General features: G+C 40.1%; 1 pseudogene; it reads left to right on the top strand.

Moving 5' to 3' along the window:
* Positions 1-3045: 3045 nt before the first annotated feature.
* LOC138756722 (zinc finger BED domain-containing protein 5-like) lies at positions 3046-4901 on the top strand (annotated as a pseudogene).
* Positions 4902-7448: the final 2547 nt, after the last annotated feature.

The raw sequence follows: 7448 nt of genomic DNA, 5'->3' as shown, positions 1-7448 counted from the left end.
ATTCACCATCTTCTGCATGCCCTTCTGATCTTGGACTGTTAGCTAGAGTGAATGAATTAAAACAACAGGCTGAATTTATTGGAAACAAATCAATTTGACTATTTACAAGAGTGTCTTTAGATGTATGAATCTATATTTCCTCAAATTAATTGCCCCATTCACGTGCATGGATTAAAAGCAATTCGGTGTCCCATTCCGAGAAAGCATGCCTACATTATCAGTAAGACGCCACCAGAGGGCGGCATAGAGCCAGGTATCACTGTGGGTATTTCTTAGCCTTGTCAGGTATTGAGCATGTTTTAAAGGGGGATGGAATAAGTCTCAAAAACTCTAAAGTAAAATTCCATTAAACTTAGTCAGCAAGACACAGCACAGCCTCAATTCCTAACTGCCTACCTGCAGTTACGTCTTGGGTTCCCAATATTTTAATATTATTGGGTTCTCAGGATAAAAATGAGGTGGGAGAGGTTAAGAATGGCAAGGTTTCAAGGGTCACGGTTCATTTATTGTCATGTACACAGCACCCAAAGTGTGTTTACTTTTATTTCCCTGTAAAGGCACACTAAATAGTGCCGCTAGTCCAACCCCTCCTCACCCCCACCCCTGCAAGTGGAGTAAGAGAAGCAAAAGAGAGTCCCTGCAGACATTGAATGTCCAGGGATCCAGCCATCCTTCCAATGCCACCATCTCCCACGCTCCCTGTAACCTCTGTTGCCATAAGGCCATATGTCCGGTCCAGTAGTGAATCCAAGCTCCAGGCATCTGAATTACCCTCCTGTTCCAGACCCCTGATATAATCTGGAAGCTGTCAGCTCCCAAGGTCCTGCAGGAACAGGGAAACAGGTGTGGAGACACCTGAGGAAGCAAATGTATGAAAAGCAAGCACTGGGATGGGTTTGGGAAATGGAAACGTGAAAGGTAAATGGAGAGTGTGGAACCACTTCAGAGTGGCATTGACATGAAATTGGAACACTTCATGTTCATGTAGGCATAATGAAGAGGGATTGTTGCTGAAAGGTGACACAAACTCTCCTGGTTCATTACTGTTCTTGAAGCCAAAGTGTTGACTCTGTACAGATACAGCTGGTTCACAAAACCTCCATGCCCTCGTCACCATCATTGTTTGGCTCAAACTGGATGGGCCAGCTGCCCTTCCAATACTGCTGGTGCTTTCTGGTGATGTTTTTGAAGGCAACTCAAGCCATTACACCAACTAACACAACACACAAAAAAACATAACTATCAAAACCAGTAGAAAACCTCTTCACAACGAAAACAAAAAATTAAGCTAATAAAAACAAGAAAACCTACAAAACCTTAAACACAGACCATACCCCCTCTGTCAACCATCTCAACCTCCTGCTGTTGCGGGGAAGCTGCCAGCATATTGAAGAACATGTCCTATCAGACTCATTCTTTTATCTCACCACTTTCCATCAGGCAGAAGATACACAAGTCTGTAAAAACACAAACCTCCAGATTCAAAAACTGGTTCTTTCCAGCTGTTGTCAGAGTCTCAAGTGGACCTGTCATGCAGGTGATGATGAAGACTAGTATAATAGGGACATTTAAAAGACTCTTAGCCACATGGGTGTGAGGTAGGGATGGATGAGGACAAGGAAGTAGATGAGATTCATATAGAATAGCGTTTGTCAATGTCCCAGATGGGAGAGTGGTTCAAACCAATAGGGCCCCTAGCATCCAGGGCAGTTGGAAAACTGCAACCAAAATTGGCTAGATAATTGAAGAAAGAGGGTATGGTGGAGGGTTGTTTTTGCAATTGGATGCCTGGTGTCCCACGAGGATTGGTGCTGAGACCCTTGTTGTTTGTAATAGACACAGCATCCATAGGAAGTAAAAGGTAGCAACATTTTGACCTTACCTCCTTCATCAGGAATGACTCAGGTCCAAAATGTTGGTTATCCTTTACTTCCTCTGAATGCCGCATGACCTGCTGAAGTTCTCCAGAACATTTGTGTACTGCACTCAACCCCAGCATATGCAGATTTTCCTGTTTAACTCCATATTTGTGTGGAGATGTGGGAGGCAAGATCAGTAAGTTCATGGATGACACAAAGACTGGCAGAGTTGTTGAGATTGTGGAGGATTGTCTTAGGCTGCAGAGAGATATTGGCATATTGGCGAAGTGGTTTGCAAATGGCAGATGGTCTTAAGTCCAGACTAAACACTAAAAGGTGATTTACTTTGAGAATATTAATAAGGCTATAAATGTTGGAGCGTTGGGGAACAGAGGGACCTTGAAATTCAAGTTTATAGACCTATGGAGGCTGCAACACTGCTGGACAATATTGTTAGGAAAGCATGTGGGACAATGGCATTCATCAGCCAGGGCATTGCATAGAAAAGGAGGGAGATTATGCTCCAACTTCATAAAACCTTGGTCAGATCTTTGGTTAATACTGCATGTGGTTGTAGTCACTGAGCTATAAGAAGGGTGTGAGAGCATCGGGGAGGGTGCAGAAGAGGTTCACCAGGATGTTGTTTGGGGTGGAGTGTAGAGACTGGAGAAGCCGGGTCTTTTCCCCACAGAGTGGAAGAGGTTAAGGTGGAACATGATAGAGGTATGTAAAATTATGATAGGTATACATAGGAAACTTTTACCCCTTAGGCAGATAAAACTAGAAGTGTTGGTTTATGGCAGTGTTATCAAAACTGTGTTCTGTGAAAAGGCATAGGGGTTCCATGGATGAAATGGGTAGTAATAACTATAACTAGTAATAACTATATTTCTTTAAAATACTTTTTACCTGTGTTTTTAAAGCCCTGTGTGTCTGTTATGGCAGCAAACATTTGCCTCGACCCTAACAAAACAAAATGGCATCCTGAGGCCTGACTTCTGCACTGACATCTACGCTGTTGATGTCAAGCCTCAAGACGCCATTTTCAACCAATGGGACTCGGATTTATCTTGGCACGAGGCTGGCCACATTTTAAAATTTAAACAGAAAAAAAGTACATAGGAGAAAGGATAATTCATCTGAAGCAAGTAGTGAGGTGGCACCGTTTTTTCACAAAGTTTCTTCCATGAGGCCTATATCTGAAAATTATTTGTCACTTGGATTCACCTCGGCCGAGAATAAAGAGGCACCAGATGCACAATTTGTTTTATATGATAAAATTCTGTCTAACAGTTCTTTGGCCCAACAAAGTTATAAAGATATCTGGAAGCAAATCATCCCCAGCACAAAGATAAGGATGTGTCCTTCTTTAAACGAAAACGAGTTCACTTGGAACCAGTTAAGGTTTTCAGATGGAAACTGTAAAGAGAGCAAAGGCAGAGAATGAGAATGCAGCTGAACCTTTTTACTGGGATAAGCCCACACTCTTGGAGAATCTATCATTAAGCCTTGTTTAAACGACAAAGTGAAGTGTATGTTCAACAAGCAGTTCAGCAGGAAAACTGATGAAGTGCAAATGTCGAATAATATTGTTTCGAGTTGTATTAAGGATCTAGCTGAAGACACAGAAGTGGAATTAATAGCTCGTTTTTTGTTATGTGATGCTTTTTCAATACAATTGGATGAGAAAACAGATGTAGCAGGTCTTCTGCAGTCTTCATTAGGTATGTGTACGAGAAGGATATTGAGGAAGATGTGCTGTTTTGTGAAACTTTGCAAGAGCACACAAATGAAGAATAAATTTTTAACTGCATCGGTATTAACTACATGATGAAGAATGCCATTCTGTGGAAAAAGAGCTTGCACGTGTGCACAGATCGAGCCAAAGGTCTCACGAGTAGATTTGTTGGAACCATTTCCAGACTGAAGAGGGTTGCATCGAATTGCAGCAGTACTCACTGTGCCCTTCATTGACATGCACTTGTAGTGAAAAAAATGCCCAAGCCCCTGACAAAAGTGCTCGACGAAGCAGTAAAAATTGTTAATTATATCAAAAGTCGTCTACTGCTGTCCCATTGTTTGAAAACTCTCTGTGAAGAAATGGGAAGCCAACACACAGCCTTACGACTGCTTACAGAAGTGAGATGGTTATCCCCAGGAAAAGTATTGGAAAGGCTATTCGAACTGCAAGAGTATTTTAGTGACAAAGTCTTCACTTTCAGAGAGCCTGTTAAGTTGCAGCTGGTTAATGCATATTGCATATCTTGCTGATATATTCACAAAACTGAATGAAATTAATATGACCCTACAAAGCAAAAATGTGACCACTTTTAACATGTTGGACAAAATTTCATCACTTTCTAGAAAAATTGACTTTTGGATTTCAATGGTGAAAGGAAAAAACTTTGATTGTTTTTCCACACTGCAAGACTTTGTGATGGAGCATGATGTGAGTTTTTTTTTTGAAAATTTTATTTAATTTCACATATGCATTAAAACTTATACATAAATTTATTGTTCTTGATGTGAGTTTTGATGAAGATTTTCTTGATGAAATGGTACAACAAAATTACTTTATTTCCTGCACTTGATGAGTATTTTCCCAACATTTCTAGTAAGAACAAGAGATGGGTATAAAATCCTTTCGTTGTCATGCCCCAACCCGCCGAATTATCAGTTCAAGAATATGAAAATCTAATTGACGTGACATCCGACCTTCATACGCAGAAAAGACCTAAAGATTTTCCGCTGACTAAATTCTGGATTAGCCTAAGTGAAGAATATCCGTCCTTGGCAAAATCTGCTGTGCATTGCTTATTGCTATTTTCCACAACTTACATTTGAGAGGCTGGATTTTCATATTATGCAGCAATGAAAACAAAATATAGAAACCGACATGATCCGACAGAAACTGACATGATCCTTATGCAAGGATACAACTATCTAATATTGTGCCCAACATTAAGAGGATCTGTGAGGACTAGAAACATTCCATTCATCCCATTAAATGCAAATTAGAGGCAAGAAATGATTTCAACATGGAGAATGGTGAATTTATTTACTTTCTTACTATGTTTGTGTATATAGCAGGTCTTCTAAACTGTAATTGATGTTAGGGGTTCTGCAATTTCCAAGTGCTTCCCAAACTGGTTTCATGAGCTAAAACGTTTGGGAAGCCCTGGTTTAGGGTATGGAGTAAAGGATTCTGAGGGGGACTTCCTTCACCTAGACTGCGCTGCCTGAGAGAGTTGTGGAAGCAGGATTGCTGACAATGTTGAGATAAACACTTGAATCACTAAGCCACAACTCCTTAGAATTGAAACTCCCTCAAGATTTGGAATCAAATATGATAGGGAAGATTTCTAATTTTACGACTTATTATTGTTGTCTAGAGGTAATTTGTTGGACAAGACTAAGAAATTATGGGAGCAAGACTTTCAACAATTATTTTCAGATGCTACATGGGTTTCTATTTTGAAATAGGTAAATTCATCTTCCTTAGGTGCCCGACACTCATTATTACAACTTAAAGTAGTACAACGAGCTTACTTCTCCAAAGTTCATTTGGCTAAATTCTATTCTAATGTTTCTTCAAAATGTAATAGATGCAAGACTGAAGAAGGCACGTTGTTTCATATGTTTTGGTCATGTTCTTCTCTTTCCAATTATTGGGAAAGTATTTTTCATACCTTGTCTTCAGTTCTTAATATTAATTTGACTCCTAATCCTTTTCTTGCCCTCTTTGGAATAACTAGAAGTTGTCTGGGTCACAATCCCAGGTAGTTGCCTTTGTTTCTCTTATTGCTAGGAGAGCTATACTGAGAAGATGGAAAATTCTGTCCCTCCTACGCACACCCAATGGGTGTCTGATGTGATGATGTTGGAAAAAAAATTAGATGTTCTACTACTGAAATGTATTTTAACTTTGTTAGTTTATGGGGTCCTTTTCTTAATTCTTTTCATAATTTATAAGGCTACTTAGATCGCATTTAGTGATTTGGTTGTTTCCTTTTTTACAGTAGGGGAGTATATATGTTCAACCAACAACTTCATACGGTTAGATTATTAGTATATTTTTTTCTGCCTTTTGGTGATGTATCATAAGTTATTCATAGTTATATGTACCAATATAGTTACCTTGATGGATATTATTATTATTATTATTACCTATGTATCATTTACTGCTAAAACTTAATAAAAATATTAAAAGAGAGAATCATTGGGTCACAGAGGGAGTTTGTCCAAATGCTAAAGCTCTACCCCGAAATGTTGACACGTCTTTCTCTCCCATTGATGCTGCTTGACCCTCCAACAGTTTGTTGCTCCAGAACTAGAGTAGTCCATGCATATTGGCACATTGTAGCAGGTGACGATAATGATGATGAATTTATTGTCATATCCATCATCTAATGTACATATGCACTGACATTCTTACTTGCTGCAGCTGAACAAATATTTGTGAATAAAAACTATTACAGTAAACCTACTTGGATTAAAAAAAAAAGACAATAAACATGATGAATTCACTGTAATCCTTGTGTTAAAAAAAAAGTGACTTGCAATAGAGCAAACACTCCTTTTGAGGTTTTGGAGCAGTCTCTGCTTAGTGAACCAAGGGGAGATCCAAGAGCCTGATAGCTGTAGGGAAGAAAATATTCTTGAGTCTAAAAGCGCTGGTCTTCAGACTTCTGTACCTTCTACCTGAACATAGCAGTGAGAAGTAGTTGTGATCAGGGAAATGGGAGTCCTTTATGGTGTTGGCTGTTTGCTTGAGGCAGCATCTCACATAGATGACTGCAATGGACAGGAGTTTGGAGCCTATGATGGACCTGGCTATGTTCATTACTTTCTACAGCCGCCCGTGTTCCTGGGCACTTGAATTCCTAATAGGCTGTGATGCAACCTGTCAGTCTATTTTCCACAGTGCACCTTCAGAAGTTTGACAATGTATCCTACAACCTGTCAAATCTCCTGAAAGTCCTTCGAAGGTAGAGGTGCTGGTGTCCATTTTTCACAATTTTTCCTGTTCTGGCTCCAGGAGAGGTCATCTGAAAGATGGACTCTCAGGAACTTGAAGGTTCTGACTCTCTCTACCTTCATCTCCTCAAGGCAGACAGGTGCGTAGTCCCTCAGCCTCCCAATCCTAAATCAACAATCAGCTTCTTGGTCTTGGTGATGTTGAGAGCAAGCTTGTTGTTTTGGCATCATGCAACCAGGTTCTCGACCTCCATCCTGCATTCTGACGCATCATTTCCAGTTAATCAGCCAAAAACAGTGGTGTCATAAGGGAATTTGTAGATTGAATTGGAGCTGAACTTGATTATGGGTGTACAGGGAATGAAGCAGGAGACTAAGAACACAGCCTTGGGGTGCCTCTGTGTTGATGGTCAATATGGAGAAAGTGATGTTGCTAAAGACTTGCCATTGACCTGTTGTGGCGATGGGTGAATTGAAGTGGGTCCAGGTCCTTTGTAAGATAGGAGTTGACTCATTCCATTACCAACTTCATCAAAGTAGCCATCATTGCCTCAAGCTCATAATCATGGAGGCAGGTCACATTACTCTTCTTGGCATTTGCATAATGAATGT

This window comes from Narcine bancroftii, chromosome 3, assembly GCF_036971445.1.
Source record: "Narcine bancroftii isolate sNarBan1 chromosome 3, sNarBan1.hap1, whole genome shotgun sequence".
NCBI lineage: Eukaryota > Metazoa > Chordata > Chondrichthyes > Torpediniformes > Narcinidae > Narcine > Narcine bancroftii.
Note: the sequence above shows the minus strand (reverse complement) of the source record. Positions and strands in the feature narration are given on the sequence as shown.